This window comes from Oenanthe melanoleuca, chromosome Z (genome assembly GCF_029582105.1).
Source record: "Oenanthe melanoleuca isolate GR-GAL-2019-014 chromosome Z, OMel1.0, whole genome shotgun sequence".
NCBI lineage: Eukaryota > Metazoa > Chordata > Aves > Passeriformes > Muscicapidae > Oenanthe > Oenanthe melanoleuca.
This window is the reverse complement of record NC_079362.1, coordinates 67,303,123-67,323,505: the sequence shown is the minus strand read 5'-3', so window position 1 is coordinate 67,323,505 and position 20,383 is coordinate 67,303,123. Positions and strand designations below refer to the sequence as shown.

The 20,383-nt window shown below is 46.1% G+C and overlaps 1 protein-coding gene across 10 annotated transcripts in view; it reads left to right on the top strand.

Annotated features, from left to right (window-relative positions):
* RUSC2 (RUN and SH3 domain containing 2) overlaps positions 1–20,383 on the top strand; it is a 57,684-nt gene that overhangs the window by 13,394 nt on the left and 23,907 nt on the right. For 8 of the 10 annotated variants that reach the window (XM_056513187.1, XM_056513178.1, XM_056513186.1 and 5 more), the window contains one exon: positions 8,254–8,351. The exons of the other annotated variants lie outside the window; for them this stretch is intronic. The gene's annotated coding sequence lies outside the window, so the exon portion shown is untranslated. The remainder of the gene's footprint in view (positions 1–8,253; positions 8,352–20,383) is intronic. 10 annotated transcript variants of the gene reach the window in all.

Sequence of the window (20,383 nt, the reverse complement as noted above, 5' to 3'; positions counted from 1 at the left end):
CACTTGCTTTGCAGTTTACTCCTTTCTGTGCTTTTTTCCACGTCGTCTTCAAGCTCTCAGCAGTTTGTCCATTTAGGATACCTCCATGAGCTGTGTGCCAGTGTGGGCAGAGGGGAAGGATGACTCCAAGTCTTGCACATGTAGGACATGTCTGTTCACACAGCCCTACATATTGCTTGCCTGCTTCAAAGCAAAATGCCACTATTGCTCAAGCCCTGCCTGTGATCTGCAGTTACCACAGATCCCTCTGAGTGAGCAGGTCATGCACAGTGATTAAGGGTGGGGATGTGCAGTCCGTGCTGCATGAGGTGTTATGGTAATGGCTGAAATCTATGTCAATTTGTTGGTTGTGTATTGACCTTATCCCTTTGTCTAACAGTACTGTAGACAGCACAGGTGAAGAGTAAGAGACAGCTGCTCCACCTGAGAGCCAGCAGGTTCATGTACAAGTGGGGCACAGGGTCTTGAGAAGTTTCCAGTGGTCCTGTTCCCTCTCCCCCTTGCAGCTTTTCTGGGTGCCTGCTGGGATGTGGGTGCTCAGGAGCCCAGGCAGTCTCTTGTGTAGCACTGGAGCCTATGCCTGCCAATATTTTGCTTTTCTTTTGCTGCTGATAGGTGGGGATGGAGTGAATCTTCAAGTGTCTTTTAATCACAGTGTGCTTTGCAATTGCCAAGACACTGCTCTATTTGCCACTAAAGCAGAGCCAGCTGGGGCAGCTAACAGTGCAGAGCAGCACTATGTGTCCAGTTTGGGTGGTAACTGGAGAAACTTAGAGGGAAAATCAGTATAAACAAGCATAATTGATATCATATGTCTCTAATAAATCAGCCAGTGGTTATGTGTTCCCTGGGCTTCTTTGCAGAGTGGAGTGGAAATGTTTGAGAGCTGGAAGGTCTGTTGGGAACTTTCTGTTCTTTGTGGAGAGTTCACAGAAATCTCAGTCTGACTTTTGCTGTTGCTCAGAACAGGGATGGCAGGGAAGGACTTTGGCATGTGCAGAGTGATGTTAATGCAGGTTTTCTGTGTGAATCATAGGGTCATAGAATGGTTTGGTTGGAAGAGACTTTACAAAGATCATTTAGTTCCAACCTCCCTGCCCTGGGTAGAGAAATCCAGAACAGTTTTCATATTTACTGTTGCCTTGGAAAACTGAAATGTTTATGACTCAGTCCTTGGGCAAGAGGGCAGGAGGGTTTTTTCCATTCTTGGATGTGGCTTCTTGTGCATCCAGCAGTGATGTTTTTCTCCTCTGCTTGCCCTTTCCCTGCTTCATCCCTTCCATTGCAGCTCCTGTGAGCTGAGCCTCATGTGCATAGCAGTCACCCTCACTTTGAGTCAGCCCAGCCATGCCCCTGGAGTTGCAAGAGAATGTCACTTTGCTGCACATCATGGGAGCCATAAGCAGCCACCATCCTCGAGCACTGCGTGCTGTGTGCACAGTGAACCATTTCAGGGCTGCACATTCAGCTCAGCCCTGCAGCTTTTCATCTGCTTAGTTGGAAGTACATAATTTTTATTTGAGGTCAGAATGCAGCAGTGCTGTGGGTGCCAAGTTCACTGGCCCCAGTGTATTATGTTATGTGGCAATTTAAGGCTTTCCTCATGGCAGTGGGGAACTATTAAGTTATTGTGAAACTAGTTATTTAGGTAAATGGTGCTTTAAGGGCAGCATTGATTCTGTTTTGAAAACTAATTTTAATAGGAGTGAAGACAATAACACCTTAATATCCACTGTTACCATGGCTGCTGCTCAAAGTGATTGTTTGCCAGATTAAAAGGCCCTTTTTTTTTTTTTAAATAATACCCTTTCTGCTTCTTTTGCCAAGGCTTTGACTGGTGAGAGTTTATATTCCCAGTCAGTGTAGCATCAATATCTGAGTGTTGAAGAAACAGCTTCGCTCTTAGAGCTGAGCTCCTACTCAAAACACCCTGAAACCTCAGTCTAGATCAGTTATGTCCAGGCTTTGCTTTAATTCAATATTTTCTGTGCAGCTTTATGAGCCTGGTTTATCAGATGGAAGCAGAGCCTTCAGCCATGATTCAGGAGCTGCTCTGCCGTTTGTGTTCTGATTTCCCTCTGCCTAGAAACATTCAGTTATATTTTTGTGCTCTTGCTTGGGCCGTGCTAAGTATTAGGAGTAGAAGAAGGGCACTGAGAGTTGGGTTGTAGGGTCATTTCTCCCTTTCACACAGAATTCCTAGTGATTCACATCTCCCTGTTACCCCAGCCTCCTTTGGGTACAAACACACTGGAATCCTGGGCTGGAAGGGACGGGAGACAGACAGCTGGTTGTGGGCAGGGTTTGGTTTTCCCATAGATGCCTCAGTAGTGTGGAGGTATGTGGAGCTGAGCCCAGCCCTGTGCAGAGCCCTGCCAGCACTAGCCCTCTCTGGGAGTTGTGACTTTTTATGGAGCTTGTGAGGGCCTCTGTTCCTGAGCAGTGAAGCATCAATTGCCTGCACTGGGAAAGATTTGACCTCAGTACTGGAAGCTGGGAATTCAGATGGTGATTGGGATGGAGGAGCCCCCTTTTCCCAGTATGGTTTTTTTAGAAGTGGTTGCAGGTGGCCAGGAGAGACAGGGAGCAGGACACACAAGAGTGTTTGTTCCAGGACATTTGCTAGTATTTCATTTGTTTAATAACCTGAAATGAAGCTCTCAAGTGCTTGTCCTGCCTCCCTTTAATCCATGTGTAATTCTTCCATTCATAGTAGCCTTTGAGAGCTGAGGCAGTAAGCAGACTAGAGGAAAATAACAGGAATGCTGAAAGAGGAACTACTGCTCTGAAGGGAAGTTTTTAGTGGAGATCAGCCTCAAAATGGAAGCTGTTCAATACATGAAATAATGCTCTGTTCACAAAAAAGTAAGACTTCAATAGTTATTATTTCCTAAAGGCACACAAAAAGCTAAGGAAGCATCATCAGAGGCTGCTCAGTGTTATTCAGCAGGAAAAGCTGGGATTATTCCTTAAGGAACTGTACAAATGGGAACTGGATAGCTCAAAATTACATGATTGTGTGCCTAAGAAATGAGCAAAAAGTTCAGCTCTGAGACTGGAAGCTCAGTGGGGGAAAGTGACAGTGGGGGAAAACTCAGGGTCTCAGAGTGGTGTGCAAGATAACTATGAGCATCTAACATCATGCAGCCGTGGAAAAGATACACATCATCCAATGTGACACATTGGGCAAAGCATTTCTAGCAGAGATGGGAAAATTTTAGCATACTAAGGCATGGGAGACCTTGCTTGGAAGACTGAACAATCACTCTCTGAAGGCTGTGTGCAAACTGGGTCGTGTCCAGAAAAGAAATATGGGTATGATCAAAGAAATGGAAAGCCTACCTAATGTGAAGTGATTAGAGAACTCAATTGATATGACTTTAAACACAGGCTGGATAAATGCTGACGTTAAAGCTCATTTTTGGAACATGAGTGAATAGGGGTGAGTTGTGCATGGATAAAGATAAGCTGGAAATTCAGAGAATGTTCTTAAACATCAGAGGACTGAACTTGGGGAATTAATTCTGTTAGAAGACAGTTAGCAAGCAACAAGAAATGTCCAACTTTTTTGAAAAAACAGGAACAACTTTCTCCTCTGAAGCCATTACCTCATTTGGAGGTGTGGCTCCAGCCTTGGGTTGCTAGCCCTGAAGAAGTCAGTACTGCTGTTGTGGGCAGTGGGCAGGGCTCACTGGGACATGGTTGTCTTGGTGGGCTGGTGAATCCAGATTGTCTTTGACTGGCAAAACCTCACAGCCTCCTGTGCCTCTGTCCTCAGTTCCCCTTGGAAAGCAGGCTCAGTGTGGATCGGCTAGTGACCCCCCAGGGAAATGTGAGGGCTAAGGGCAGGCATTTCCTCTCTGCTAACATATGTTTTTATCAGTCTGCCTGGATTTTTGACCCCTCGTTCAAAAGCTCCTGTGTGTTCCCACTGAACAGAGAAGATGTTGAGTGCATGTCGGTCACGATCAGCCTGTATTGATCTCTGTGTGTCAGAGACCAGGTGTTTGACCTTGAAGGAATGGGGAATTATTTTAGTTTTCCTTTATTTGAATTTTTATAAAGTTTCATCATCGGCTTTTCTGTTGGCTCCTGTTTTCTGGTTCCCCCTTGCTCCAGTTGAGCAGACCCATGCTCTTAGCTCAACTCTGACCAACATCCCTCTCTCCGGCATTTCCCAAACAGCCTGGATGGTTTTGGTGCTGGGTAGGGTTGCCATGGGATTTAGATTTCTGCCACAAACAGTGGGTAAGCAAGACACTGAGCTGCTTTGGCCTTGCTCCCTGAGCACATGAGAAGAATGAAGATGTCCCTGTGGCCATGCTATGCGGCCAGAATGTGTATCCTGGGCATGTTGCTGCTGTTGCACCTGAAGATAGCTAGACACAGGTTTTCTGGTGTGATGGAGAGCTTGCTGTTGCTTGTACCACCTTCTGTTTGCTTGAGAGGCATGGACACACTGAAGGTAATGAGAGATTGGTCAAAATGCCACCCTGAGGAGGAGGTGGCAGACAGCTCCCTTTGCTGGGGTACAGCTGTGAGCTGGAGGCAGCAGCTGGGGCTATCTGGCAGTTTTGAGGGTGGTCAGATTGTGTCCCACCCCTGATGGTGAGGAGTGATTAAAGACCTAGCATAGTGCTTGATGTTGAAGCTACAGCCCAGACTGCTGACTGGAATCTGGGGCTGAGCTGTTTCCAGCTCATGCATCACTGGAGCAGCTTTGCAGCAAAGAGGTGGGAGGCTGGGTCAGCTGTTGGGTGATTTTACTGCCCAGTTGCAGCAAAATGGAATGGTTTCTTCTTGTTCTTCTTGTGGGTGTGTGCTGACCTTAGCAGCCAATTCTTGTGTGGTATGTGAAGGAAGAAGCCCAAGTCTAAGAGCGAAATGTGTTGGGCTTTCTAATGCCCAGTTGATCTATTTGTGACCTAGCTGTTGTCAGCAAGAGCTCCAGGTACATGTACAGCTCATGTCCAGTGTGAGTGCAGCACCTGTGGCTCCCTCAAAGTGGTAAGCTTTGCTGCAGCCCAGGACTGGGAGGAGGATGTGCCTCCGTACTGGAATTCAGTGGTGGAGATTCTATTGTGCATTCAGTTCTGACAGCCCTGGAACAAGGGGTAAGGAGGTGAGATGACAAAAATCCTGCCCGTCACTTGGGATGCTTGTGGATAGTGAGGCTGACATTTCTTGATAAGTAATTTTCTTCTGCCAAGCTATCTTCACTGCAGAGTGCTGGATTCTGTGGGAAGCACCTATCCCTCACTGCCCAGGTGAAGCAAGGTGGGAACCCCTGCTACTGTAGGGGGAGGCATGTCTTGACACCTCCATCTCTCTCACCTTCCTTCTCCAAGGAATACCATCACCAGCCTGCAGAATTTCTGCTCCCTCCTTGCATGACACTGTGGAGTCAGCCGTGCTCCTCTTTTTGCACTGACTCATCTCTGTGATCAAAGAGAAGTCATCTTCTAGAAGACAGTCTGTGAGAAAGAGCTTTGTTCTTCCTTATTAGCGCCTGAGATCTCCTGCTGCCTGCAGAGCTTTGGGACAGGCCGTCAGCTCCTAGCGCTGTTGCTGAGCCAGGCAGCTTGGGGAGGGAGATGCTGCAGAGGGGTGTGTGCTGCAGAGGGTCGAGGCCATGTGAGTTTGAGATCTGGGGAACATGCAGGGTGTATTTTGGGGGAGGAGGGTACAGACATTTATGTTGGAAACAGACATGTAAATAGGAGTGTTTCTTCGGGAGCCCCTTGTCTGCTTCATCGCTCTGTCTGATTTCAAAGAAAATACCCCCCTGACTCCATCTGCTCTGGTATGTGTGTCTGCTACAGCAGACAGGCATTGCTGTCAGTGAATTGGTTAATGCCAGTGTCCTGTGGCAGGGGCAGGGATGAAGGCAAGCACTCAGCCTGCCAGCATTTATACCTCCTGGCGTCAGCATTGGCAGTGCTTGTGGAGGACTGGGGAGGGCACCGAAATAGTTTCCATTCTCCTCTCTGCTGTGGGAACGAGTCTCCTGGGTAACAAATGCTCCTTGTTCTGCATAGACCTCCACAGCTGAAACTCTCTGTCTCTTTCCTCGCTGTTGCTCCCTGACCGTCCCAGCTGAGGGGGCTGGAGATGTCTGCTTGAGCCTGCCTTAATTAAAACTGGCAGTACAATGGGACTGGCCATACGGGGGTCCTGGGGCTGCACAGTAATGGGAGCACAGTAAATAGTCTCATTTACAGCAGCTTGGTTGGAGCAGAGCCTGCCAGGACTGGCTTTCTGCTTGCTCTAATGGCCAGGCATGGAGGTGAGTCCCTCACTCCTGCATCCTCCCAGGGGTTTGTCCCTGCCTCTTGAACAGGACCAGTGTGGGGAGTGGGTCCTGAGCACCCCAGGAAAGGCAGGCAATGGGCTGGGGAGCATGAAGTGCTGATAGAACGAATACATTGACTTCTGACCTGTGGAACCTGGACTCTGGGACTGGTGGAGGGACCATTTGCTGTGGTTTGGAGGTGAGTAGCAGAGCTGCATCTGTGGTACTGGCTCCAGTGCACTGCAAACAGGCTGCACAGCCCACAGCCTACAGCCCAAGGACCTTACTCTTTTCCCAGTGGGATGGTCTCTTTGCACCGGGGGGAGTCCTGGACTCCTGCCTCTGAAGACCTTGGTAGGAGCCCCATGGTTTTCTCTCAGAAATCTGATATAAATGTTACTTGAAAAGGTTTTTTAAAAGTTTCTTGTATTCTTGGATCTGAGATAATTGGCAGCCACTTCCAGTAATAAGTCTAACATTTTTCTGTCATAGCTTTTATGTTGACATCTCCAGAGGCAGAAGCTTCTGTAAAGTGTTATATTGTCTAGACTGTTATATTTGTGTTGTTTGCTGCTTTGGGTGCATCATGGCATAAAGTAAAAAGTACTCAGTCATGTGGCAGTTCTTAATTTCTTAGAATTTTGTGTCCATGTGACAATTTTAGCTCTTCTCTGCTTTGCTCTGATCTGCTCACTTCACAGACCCTCAGTTTAGGAGGTTGGGGGTGACAGGTTTTGCTTTTTCCAGCGTGGATTCTCCAGTTTCAGAGCTGTGCTTGGCTCTACGCAGGGCTGTAGGCATGGGGCTGGGTGAGAAAGGGCAGTAACGTGAGTTGTCCCTCCAGGATGGATGTTGCTCCAGTGCTAGAAACATCTGCCCTGGCACAGCACAGGCCAGAGCACAGCTGAGTTTCTGGGGTGTGTGGTTATGCCCCAGCAGGTAGAAAAGCACAACTAGCCACATGTGTCCCTTGCACAGCTAGTGTGCCCTGTCAGGAGCTGCACTACTCTGCCTATGGAGCAAATTCCATCACCCCATCTCACCAGCTGCCTCTGGTGAAAAGAGATATGGAAAAATCTTTCCAAATAGCAAGAGAGCCTGAGCTTTGCAGGGGGTGACCCCCTGTTTCAGGTAGGAAGATGTGCTGTGGGTTGCTTTGCCGAGATGCTAGTGTCTAGCCCAGGTCGTGGGCAGCATTTTAATTGCAAGCTGCAGCTAAGAGTTGGTGGGATCTTGATTTGAGGTCCCCTGTGAGAGCAGGGACTGCAGACATCCTGCCCCTGCCAGGTGGGTTCAGCACTGTGGGGAGTGGTGGTGGTTGCATCTTCTCTGAGGTAGCTGCATTTCAGGGGTGGTGTACAGATACTGTTGATGAAGCTGTCTAAGGCAAGGCACTACAGAAATTTAAAGAAGCTTCAGGAAGCTTCTTGCAGTCTTCCCATCCTCCTCCTCCTCCTCCCATGCATTGCTTTGCAGACTGCCATTTTATCTCCAAGGGTTCTAGCTGCCATTATCAACAGTAGGAACACTTCAGTCCCTTTTGCTTTCCTTTGCAAAGACAGAGTAAAGAGATCAGGCAGCCTGCAAGCACACAATATCCAAAATCCAGTCTCATCACAGAATTGGATGCTGCAGCTCTATTTTATGGCACTATTTTATTTCTCCTCTTGCTGCCTTCCTGATTTCCCAGTTCTTGTAAGAATCAATCCTCCATCATCCCCTCCTCTTCTGCTCCCTCCCATCCCCTGCCTTGAGGTTCCACAGGGACTGACTGTGAGCTGAAGCGGCGGTGCTGTGGGCATGCTTGCTCCTTCACACGCAGCAACGTCACAGCAGCAGCAGCAGCAGCAGCACCAGGAGCATCGGAGATGTGATTGCGCAGACCCTCTGCATTGCCAGGGATGCAGCTGTGAAGAAAAAAAAAAATCAGAAAAAAAAAATTGACTCTGTGTTTCCCACAGCATCCTGGTGAGAGAGCGCAGAGCCTTCTGGAATCTGAGTGCTCAGAAGTGCTGGAGCAGAGCGTCTTCACCGTCAGCAGAGAGGGATCTGTGGAGAGGTGAGATGGACGATTTACCGGGGCGGGTGTCAGTGGTGCTGTTGGTTTCGGGCCGCTCGGTGGCCGGTTTGTTTTAGTGGAGGATGCCAGCTAGCCGGTGAAGCTGAAGGATTTTAGGGCTGCTTTGTCTCTTTGGAGGCTGCATTGCTTTGGAGCTGGCTGTGGCTGTCATGGAAGTGAGCGAGCGCGGAGGCTGTGGCTGCTGCGCAGTGTGCGTTTGTCCATTGTAGCTGTGAAATAGCAGTTGTCATGTCCGGGGCTGGCTGTGCAGAGGCGAGTCGTGCTTCACCCTGGCACTGCCTCCACACAGCTCTCCATTGTGCCTGCCATGACAGCCGAGCCCACACGGATTGTTGTGGCCCACGCTCTCCCTGCATCCCTGGTGGTGATGCTGCTGTGCAGCTCAAAAGCTGTTTTGACAGACAGCACTTCCATGAAAAGCCAGAGACAAAGGGCTCAGACAGAGGAAAGGTTGCTGTCACTGTGGCTTTTGCCTTCTCTTTTTGGCTTTTATTTTTTTCCTTCTTCCCCCCTCCCCCAACACTAAATACTGATAAATCATTTGTTCAAAAGGCATTAGGGTGAATATCATGTCATGTAAAACCCTGTCCTTCTGCTAAGCGATACACGGGCTCTATGCAGGCTGGAATCTTTTGTGTTGCCAGGGTGTGTCTGTGCTGGCTGTGTAAATGGATGCTTTCTCCCTGCCTCTTTTCACAGATCAGATGAGAAAGGTTATCTAGGAATGGAAGAATTACTGCTTTTAATTACTGGAATGAGGGGTCCAGGCTGGGTACCAGTTACTGGAGCTTAATTACATGGTCTTGTTATAGCCAAATCCCTCTTTTCCCTCCCTGCCTTCCTTCTTCTTTCTCCCTCCCCCACCCTCTGCACAAATCCTTCCATTAAATTGCCTCTGCAAACAGGAGAAGGGCTTGAACAAAGAGAAGGATCTATGTGGGATAGGGACGTAGATGCTGTAAGGGCGAGGTTCAGCATGACAGTGAGAACAATAAAGCAAAGGTATGAAGAATATGTTGGTGTATGTGTTAAAGTGATGTGGCTGTACGGGAATGTGCAAATGGAAATGTCATAATAAAAGGAGATAATCAAATAGCAAATTTAGTCTTTTGGAGTTATGGAAAATGCTGAGCATGTGGGGTTGTTATTGCAGGATTTTGAGTGGATGCGAAGTAAATGGGAGTCAGAGAATAACATATACAAGGTGTGGATTGATGGGTGTCATAAAGATGTACTAAAGTACAAGGGAAGTAGAGATCTGCATTTTAATCTCCATACACATGCAGCCTTTTATACCAGTGTTGCTAAAGAGTGAGCTTGGCAGGTTTTGCCTATTCACAAAATTTTTTTTCCCATTTGCCAGTGACCCAAGAATAATTCAGACAATGCTTTTCAGGCCTATAAAGCATAACAGGATGACAGGAAAAATGTATATAAAAGTGTTGGATGTTTAGCAGAGCTGCAGAGGAACCGTGGAAAGAAGAGGCAGATGAGAGGCATTGCAGAGCTGGGGGAGCAGGAGGTTTGGGTCAGAGACCAGAGGGAGAGCGCACAGAGGGGAAATTCAGGGCTGTCATTGTCAGGGCATGCAAATGTGTTGTTTGTGTTGTCATTCTCCAGCCTCTCCCTGTGCTCCCGAGACGCTCGGCGCTGCGCGCAGCCCTGCGGGGTTTGTGGGGGTGGGGGATCCTCAGCACAGCCTTTTCTGCAGCAGCTCTCCAGAGGAACCATTTTGCTGCTGCAGGTTCTCCTTTGGCTGCTCCCTCTCCATCCCTGTGGAGTGACAAGGCTCCACAGTGTTTTTACCTGGTGGTGAAGGCAAATCCAAAGTTTCAGTGCAGGGTGCCAGGCGAGAAGGAGAGATTCCAGCAAAATCTCAAAGTGGCGTGTTGCCTTCTTGCAGTGCAGACAATGTATGGAAGCACCATACCTGAGCTGCAGCTCCTTCTCACACCTGTCTTGCTCCTGGGTTTTCCCTGTACCTGGGAAAACCTCTCTGTGTCTCCCAGAATCCGGCCCTTTCGGGCTGCTGGGAGCAGGGAGCGGGATGTCTCCTGCAGGTGTGCACCAGACTGGGTTTGTGGTGCTGCTGCAGAGCAAGTTCCTGTGGGAGATTGGTGGTGGGCAGCAACACCATGACTGTGTGCAGCACATCATGGGCTGGAGCGCAGGGTGTGCTGCAGAATGTACAGGACACAAATACCTGTGTTAGCATGTGGAAAAAAACTCATGTATATATGGTTTGTATGTACAATGTTTGCATAAAGGAATTTAAAAAGGTGATGCAGCCTCCTTCTCTGTGTGGGGTGGGAATGTCCCCAGGGCATACAGGCTGTGCCTGGCTAGTAGGTACCACTCTTACAAGAGCATCTGTTAAGCAGTGAGAGTGCACAGATAATCTCTCCCTTGAGACGCTTGAAAGATGGGCAAGAGGTTCTGGTGACTGGAGCTGACTGAAATCATCCACAGGAGTGTCTTCCTCACTGCATCAATGCAGGTGGTGGAGATAAAGTGCAGCTGGATCTCTAGATATGAGGGACCTGGACCTGCATTGCAGAAAGTGCAGGTGGCCCAGGGGAATATGCTGTGAACTCAGGAATGGCTTGCCCACACCTCCATTACTGCCTGTCAGGTGTCTGAGGCTTTGAGAACAAACAAATAACAAATTTTGAGTCCCAGACATCTTCATTTTCTTCCAGTCTGATGTTCCTGGTGAGGCAAGGTCTCACTCTGGTGTGGTTCTGATACCCAGACAATACTGTAACTTTTGCAACTCCTTGTTGTGCTTTGCCCTGTTTTTAATTTATTTCCCTATCTTATTTTTCTTTTCTAGTGTTTTCTGAAAGACTTATGTAATAGTAAGGGCAGGTTGATAAATCTAACATGGGTCACTTTCCCTGCCCTTGCAGACCAGCTGCAGACTTTTATTTTTAATATTTGTCAGCCACATGGTTTCACCTTCTCCCACTCCTTTCTAATGGGTATTTTATCAATACAGTTGCCAGCTGCGATCAACCAGCTATTCTTTTATTGTTCTGGGGTCGAGAATATCTTGTCCTTCTGACTTGAGTGCTTTAATCTTCTTGAATTTGTTTCCTCTCAAAAGCTCATTTCCTTTTCTGCACCTTCTTCACCCTGTATTATCTAACCTATCATTGCTGCAGCTTCAATATTCATCTTGCCAAAGCACTGAAGGTGCTGTTTTTCTTACCTCTAATATCCTTCTTGATGTGGTTACTCATTCAGGTTGATCAGGAGCCTTTCTCTTCTCATCTTTCTTGGTGAGTCCAGATTTTTTTTTTTTTAAACTTGAATTCAAAATATTTTTTGCAGTACTTTTTCAGGCTCTTTGTTCTTGTTGGAATTACAACTGTTTACTCTGATGCTCCAGAGATCTGCTCTTTAAAAATTAAAAAGGTTTCATTACAGCTCTGTCTGCTTTTTACCATTCTATTTAATATAAACTGGGTCAGCTTGAGATGTTCAATCCAAAGGCACTTCTGTATAGTGGGTGCTGGGTGACCGTTCATCTTAGTTCATCTTAGTAGGAGTGATTCTGATTGTTGAACCCAAAAAAAGTAAATTCACAATAAGAGATGTGGAGATCTCTGCAGGTGGTTGAGAGGTGGAGGATTGGAGGTGGAGGTACCTTCCTGTCAGCTGTGGAATCAAGGCCCATACTGGACAAGATTTTGTCCTCATGCTTGTGGAAATCTTTGAAATCTGACTGGTAGTGGAAAACCCCACTTGTCTCCTTCCTCTGCTGCTTTGTGGACAGTGTTGTGCTGTGGATAAAGTGCTTCTGGATGTCCAGTCCATAAGCCCAAAAGAGCCAGAAGCCCACCAACACATTCCAGCTGTGCGAGAGGCTGCAGGATAAGGATTGAAGAAGCTGAGAGAGCTTGGTTGGCAGGAGATGAAATCCATAGCAATGATCAATGACAGCTGTATTGGTAACGAGCCTTAGCAGGGATTTGCCATTATTATTATTATTATTATTATTATTATTATTATTATTATTATTATCTGCCAAGCAGGTTCCCTGCATGCCCTCACACTCATCTCAAAGTTGGTTACTCTCCAATAAGAAAGAAATGGGCTGTCAAAATACCTCTGGTCTCTGATTCTGCTCCAGTTTTCTCTCTTAATGAAAATGTTTTTAATATTCATTTTCTGAAAAAAAGTGGGTCAAAGCCAGGACATACCTGTTAAGATAAGCACAAAAGCAGGCTGGTCCACAAGCTCTTTCTCTCCTCACCACAGTTGTGTAGCAGCCTCAGGATCATGTAGACAGTATTTTTTTCTATCCCTCAGACACATGCAAGGATTTTTTGCTTGGCAAGGCTGACAGTTGCTAAATTTATGGACAGTGGGATAAAAAACCCAAACAAACCCCACTGTGTTTGTTAACTGCTGTAAATGGGATGGAGGGGGAAGGCAGAGCTGGAGTGTAGGTGAGTGGCCATAATGTGACTGATGGCTGCCTCTTACTCAGGCTCAAGTTCTGAGTTTGGACTCTTGGAAGAGAGACCATGTGTTGGTCTTTGGGCAGTGCTGAGGCTGTGAGGCTGGAAGTACCTTTGAGTGATAAATAATCAGTATTTGAGTGATGTTAGCAATGCTTTGTATTGACCCTTGGCAAGTGATAGGAAACTGGCTTTGCCCCGAGCTGCCACTCTGACACAAAATGTTCTCTGGAAGCAGAGAACAAGTGTCACTGCCCTGTTATGCTTTTGGGGACAGTGTATGAGCATCTCAGGGTGTATGAATGCTAGCTGTTCCTTTTGGGAAGAGGGGAGTTTCTGCTCTGGGAATTATAGGGAAAAATACCCAATTAGAGCCTGGATGGAAAACCCTAGTAAATAGACATCAGGTTTTCACCTGATACTTGCCTCAGACCCACTTGCTACCTCAGACTAAAGTCCTTGCTCCCTACCCAAATGCACTAATCTCATCAGTTTGACTCCAGAACCTTATTCTTTATAAACTCACAGTGGCTGCCATTGCTTCTGGAAGAACATGCCCTAAATGCTTTCAGTGGGCTCACTCTTCTCTGTTATGGCCTGCCTGCCCTGGTGCAGCACCAGCCACATGGCTACTTTGCCTCCTTTTGCCTACATGCCCAATTCACCTAGGTTGTTTAGCAAGGTAACTTCTTTTGGTTCCTCTCTGGGGATGTGTGCCTCAGGCTTCACTGTCATGTGTAAGCTCCTGTGTAAGCTCAGATAGCATAGTTGTACTCCCACATGCCCTTCTTAGCAGGAAGAATGACCTGTGTTGATTATTGTGCTAGTGCAATTTTCTGCTCTTAGCAGGCAGGTTCATGACAGTGTTTGCTTACATGGCAGTTTTCCCTGTAGTCCCACCCTCAAACCTTTTCCAGTAACTCTGGTGGCAAAATGATAAGCTCACACCAGGAGATGATCCAGTGGGAGGAGTAAATATTTCATATCTCTGGTCCCAAGATGCTGTTGGCCTACACAGTGTATCTTCCTTGGCTTTGTGCAATTAATTCTGATGATTGATATCTGGAGTGACACATCTGCCTGGGGTTAGTCTTGGTCTGGTTGACCTCTCCTTCTCCACTTGTTCTCATGTGAGTTGCTGTAGTGGCTTCTGAGGAGTTTCTTGCCCAAGTATCTCTTACCCTGAGCAGTGACTGTAGCTCCCTTCAGAAAACCAGCAAGAGGATTTCAACATCCACTGTGCTTAGCCATTTCCTACTGGCAACAAGCTGTTCTCACTTATCCACAGTCAGTGGCATCTAATTTACCCTGCTGCTGAGATTTGTCCTCCAACTGCAGGTTGTGGTGCTTGGAATGGTGTTGAGGAGAGCACTGTCCTTACCCAGGTGTCTCCTCCTGCCTTCAGCTCCTTGTCATGTGCCTCATTTTCATTTCCATAGGCATTTGCTATTTATAATCACTGTCTTTATAAACCACTCTGGAGGTAGTGACTGCTTATTACAGTAAGCCTGGCAGCCTGTTTGTTCCCATCTGCTCCTCAGAGTGGCTGGTTTTGGTGGGGCACTGGGTCAGAACAGAGGTGAGGCAGCGTGGAGCACAGGGTGACCCCAGGCATCCCTGACCTGGTCAGGAGGGCTGGCCAGCTCATAGCACAGGAGAGGAGGAGGAGGGAAACCACAAGGAAGCAGGTGTGTCCTGGCACTGACGGGCAATGGCATGGGGGTGGTCAGTGCACAAAGGTGGCAGTGCTCCAGCCACAGCCATTCAATTTGTGCTTGGCCGTGTCTGGTAGAGACACCAGGATCATTTTTGATCCACTGGGGTTTCTGTAATCTCTGGTTTGCTTGGTGACTTTGCAAAAGTTTCAGAGACTCCATAGAATATTTCCATCTCTGTAACCCTTCCAGGCATTGTGCTGGTGATGATTTGGTAGCCCAAGGTAGAGTAGCACCCCAAACTGAAATGATGCATTTGTAATTGTCCCAGAGGCACTGAGGAGTGATTCTGCTCTATCCCAGAGCATGTTCAACAGCCAGGATTTTGGTCCAGGGCCTTGTTTCTGCTTTCCACTTGGCATGAGTTAAGGTTGAAAAGAAAAACCACAACAAGCTCTCAGCCTGCCATCAAAATGAAAGGGGAGTCTTATTTCAAGGATGCAGGCCACTAGACATCCCTGCTTTAGTGAGGCAAATTCACTGTGGAGAAATATCCCTCAGCCCAGACCTTAGCAAGGCTTCAAGGACTCTTATCACTTGGGGGACCTTAAAGAGAAACTGCATGTTGACATGCTGAGAATTTATGCAAGCTCCAAAACCCACACTCCAGAGATGAGGGAAAATAAACTCCTATCCTCAGAGAACAGATATGTTAAAAAAGTTCCCCTGATTTATCCTAGACTAGTCTTGTGGTAAATCTTGAAAGTTTTTATTTTAATGCTGAGTTATGTAAGTGTGTGTAAGAGAAGATAGTCACAGAAGTACACTTTGTCAGATTCCAATGATTTAACTGATTAAATGCATTACAACTCATTAAACTTATGTCATTAAACTGCAAAAAGTAACGATTGTCAACCTGGTCATAAGGGATGTTACCTGGCATGTACATATGTTAAGGTACATAAAAAATGAAATGGAAAATTATTTTACAGCTTCTAATTCCACTTCCAGTTGGAAAACTGTGTGAAATTAGTCACCCCAGCTCAGAAGCATGAATGCATAGCTGGAGGGAATTGAGAAATTGCCTAGGAAACTGAACAAGTCCCTGGAAAACATTCTTAAGAGGAGAGACTAAAAAAATGGAAGTTGCTTGTGGGTAAATGGGAAACTGCAGGGTTTATGATATGAAATAATGAACAATCTAGAGAAAGAAAATAATGATTTATGAGGTTGTAACATGAAAGCACGCCAGGAAATTAAGGATAATTATTTGAAACTGATAATATGAATACTTTTCACATACTGTGATTAATTAGTCTGTGAATCTTGCTTTCAAACTTCAAAGCCCAGCAGTATTCCCACATGGCTTGGCATTCTTGTGAATAAGACTACCAAGTATATTTATAGGACATATTCAGAAGTTGCAGATTTAAAACCTTGTGGTTTTGTTAAGGCCCATCTCAGTTCAAGGGCTTAATACAGGCAAACATTTGTCTCAGCTGCATCTCTTCTCTGAGACTAATGATCTAGAAAGGATGCAACAGCTTCAAGAAAAAAGATGTTCAAATGTGAGTGTGTCCTATCTGCAAAGATCTGTGAGCCTGCAGTCTTAAGGCATCTCCTCAGTTCTCTCAAACACTGTTGAAGTGATTAAAAGTAGACTGCTCACAGAATCATAGGATAGTTTGGATTGGAAAGGACCCTGAAGTTCCCATCTCATTCCAAGCCCCTGCATGGGCAGGGACAATTTTCACTAGACCAGGCTCTTCAAAGCCCCATCTAACCTGGCCATCCTTTCAGTAGACTTGGTGGGTTTTCTGGACCCCTGACTGCTCTGCCGGCACAGAGTCAAGGATCATCCCTGTTTGCCCTCTTTTTTTTTTTTTTCCTAGTCAATAGGTCTGTGTGGCCTAACATCATCATCAGAAGACCTTGGTTAATCCAGGGTGATCAGATTTAGTTTACCCTTAATGCTCTGTTGAGCTCAGTCATTCCAAGCCTAATTAGCACATGAGCTGTCTTGTGGAGTGATATCCTAAAATAAACTGTCCTGAATACAGCTTTACAAAGTGAGCTTGGTTTGGGTTGCCAGCCCCTACAAGGGATATGTTTCCCTCTCAGAAGGAAAGTATGTGTAATCATTAGGAGTGCCTGGTCTGCTTCATAAGAATTTTATTAAGATTCTGGCTTGCCTTTTGTTAGTTCTGCTGCATGGAAAATATTCTGTTATATAAACTGATGCTGTGGTTTCATCCAGATCCTCTTGAGTTCTGCCTTGCTGCCAGCCATGTGAGCATACAAACCCACCCACACATCAGGAGGACACTTGGAAAGAGGTTGGTAATCGGACCAAGGATCTGGGAGTACTCTTGTACTTGAGCAGAATGAAAATCTTGGCACTGAAGGTTGGCAAATGGAGTAGGAAATATGATCCTCTCCCTACCCTAGCCCAAGGACAAGTAGTGAAGTTAAATATCCCTATGTTCAAAAGTACTCACAGATAACTACTAGTGTGTTGTGTAATCTGGTGTGGAAGGCACTGGTTCAGGAAGTAACAAGCTCTGAAAATTTGCAAGAATTCCAAAAAACAAAAGAGACACTGAGGGATGATTGTAGTGTCTTCTAAATTTCTATGGGCAGGTTATGAAACCTGCTTTGCAATGTAAACTACTCCCAAATGAAGGAGGCTGCTTGTGACTGGGTAGTCTTACAATGGCCCAAGGATCTGTTCCTACATCAGATACTTCTTGTCTCATCATCCCAGGAATCATTCTGCCTTTTTTATTTTTACCCACACTGAACTCTGCTGAAATGAGATTCAGATATGATTTGTGGACCTGTTTGTTCAGGTACCTGGCCAAAAAAAAGGGTCAAGAAATGCACAATCTTAACAGTAACCAGGAAATTTCCATTTTCAAATATGAGTGCTAAATGATCTTTTCCTCCATCTGCCTTCGAGGGATTGTAAAATCCAGCCTGTGGTCTGAAAGCATTTGGGTATCAGTGTTATTATATCCATGTATTATCCGTATATCAAATACCCATGTATTAATATATTATGTATATAATGTATTTCTATGAATTATTATACGTATTCATAAGAATAGAATAGAATAGAATAGAATAGAATAGAATAGAATAGAATAGAATAGAATAGAATAGAATAGAATAGAATAGAATATATAATTAATATATATATTATATGTGGTCTTAATGTCCTTCAGAAGGCAGGATAAATTGAATGTATTAACTCTTCAAATGCTGCTTTTATTGGGTGGCTCAGATTTTTTGCTTTGTAGAATTCTGTCACCACCAAAGCAGGGAGTTTCCAGCTTCCAGACCATTGTGTATTCCTCCTTAGAGACAGAAAATGTCTATCCAGACATTTCTTCTGGTCTTGGTAGAACAGGCTAGGGCTAGGAAGGGTTAAAGTCTCCTGCAGCCTTAGCAGGAGTCAGCTGTTGGTCACAGCTGCTGGTAGAAAAAGCATTTAGATGTGCAGTGTGAAGGAGGAACATGGAGTAAAGGCAGGCTGCTGCTGGGATTTGTTCTGTTTGTGCCTGGTTTTGGCGCTCCTGGTTTGTTTGCACGCAGTGTGCATTAAATTCCGTGTAGGACTGCATCATTTAATACAGCTTTGCAGATGCAGGCATTCAGGCTGCCTGGCAGATCCAATGTCCATCACTCCCAGGTAATGCCATACCTGTACTGCTTCTCCTGTTCACTGGGATGTGGCAGCAAACCATTGCAGCACTTCTGTGTTCCAATCTGAAAATAATCTTGCTGGCACTTTTTGACATCACTAGCTACTTTATTTACAGTGGCTTGTGGAGTGATAGTTTGTTATTTCAAGATCTTGGCCTGGCTGTAGTTTTACTTGACTCTCCTGCAGCCACTTTTGCTGTCTGTTCTATTTCTGCTGTTATGCTGCATGAGGTTGTACATCTGTAACTCACCATCCCAGAAACTTTTGCTTTTCACTTGATGGTGAGTAATTCCTACATATGTGGCACTCTGGGCTGAAGATACAGTAAACATCGTTTACTGAGTTACCTTAAGGCTGAGTTCCTATTTGTCAGGCTTTTTCAAGTGGTCACTAATGCTTTTATCTTGCAGGGAGAGATTTTGTTCTTGCAGGGATTGTTTTGCAGCTGTGATTCCTGCAGTGCATAGTCTGGACAAAAGTGTGATGCCAGTTTCCAGAAAGGAAACAATAGGGAAGATAAGCAGCCACAGAGTGGCTGGAGTCTGTATGGATGTGCTGAGCTGTACTGCAGCAAGATCTCTTTCACAGTGAAGATAGACTTTGTCCATTTTAGGACTTAGCTGGTCTTTTTTCCCCAAGTCATGAAGGTGGTAGAGGATTTAGGACTACTTGAGGTAGAGCTGGCCTCATGTGCTTTTTTTGTGCAGATGAAGACTGCTCCTGAAATTATCCTCCCATAAGCTTTGGGTAAGTAGGTCATCTGCATTGCCATGGTCTGGCCAACACTGTATTGCCTGAAGCCAGATTCCAGTAAGGTTTATGGAAGAAAATCCAATGCAAGTTATTTGTCAGTTCTCTTTGAGAGGTCTTTCCAAAGGGTGGTGCAAGGTTGTGTGAACTGATAGATGCAAGTAACCAAGGTGACCACAATCCACAGCTGAAGTGCAAAGAGGAAGATTTATCCCATCACCTCACTGGCTGGAAGGTTTTGAAAGCAGATACATGGGACACACACCTGCTAAGCTTATTCCATCTTAACAGGGACCAAAAGCACATGGGCCCATCCCCTGGCATCTCAAAAGGCCTGGTCCATGTGCAGTGCTTCACAATTCCATGCTTTCTATAACCTCCAAGCTTCTTACCTCTTTCTCACAGTGGGGAGGCTCAAGCGGGAAGAACGAGGTTTAAGTCCTTGACAGCATTCTGTTGACTTCTACAGGAATTCCATTTCTCAAGATAGACAGAAAAAGCCACAAAGCAAACACAATGCATGAAATTTCCCACACTGAATATTCTTAGCATCCCCTAGCTGTCAGGTCACTTTGAGGGAAAACAACTCTGTTTGTCCTCCTCACTAAATTTTCCACTTTCAAGCCTTTTCTCCCTGCAGGAGTGTGATTCTTGAGGTCCTCTATGCAGGGCCAGGAGTTGGACTTGATAATCTTGGTGGGTCCCTTCCAACTCAGCATATTCTGTGATTCTAATTTTAGGGATGCTACAGATCCCCAGCAAGCCCAAAACTCTCCAGTGCTGTTGAGAATATTGTGTCCTCTCCACTTCTTGATGTCATCTCCGGAGACTTCACCCCTGCAGTGGACACCTGAATAAGAACAGCTGCCCATTCACCATTGCATGTAGCCCTATGACAGACTTAGAGAACAGTTTTGCCACCCTGTGCAAGCGCAGGTCAGAGAGTTGGCCTTGATTCATGAGTTTGATGCCTGACTCCCTCAGCCAAACACTCCATTCTCTGCTCCCCGTGGCTGTCGTGGTGGAGAGTTTTGAGCTCCCATCTCCCAGCCATAGCAGATTGTGGGGAAACCTTCAGTCCACATTTAAGCTGAGGTTCACCCACAGCTGATGGCTGTGGTTTTGCCACCACTCAGCTGCAACTGCTGGTTCATGGGGTCCTCAGTTGGGCAGTACACTAGAAGAAGCACGTTGATGAGGCAACCAGCTGACAGCACTGCTTTGCACAAATCACAGAAGCATAAAATGGCTTGGGTTGGAAGGGACCCTAAGGTCATCTGCTTCCAACCCCCTTGCCTTTGACAGGGAAGCCATCCATTAGGTCGGGATCACTAAGCCCTGACCAAGGCTGTGCAGTTAGGGAGGGGTAGTTTTGGCATCTTTGAATACTGATTGTGCCTGAAAATTTCATATGCTTATAAGACTTGCTGTGTG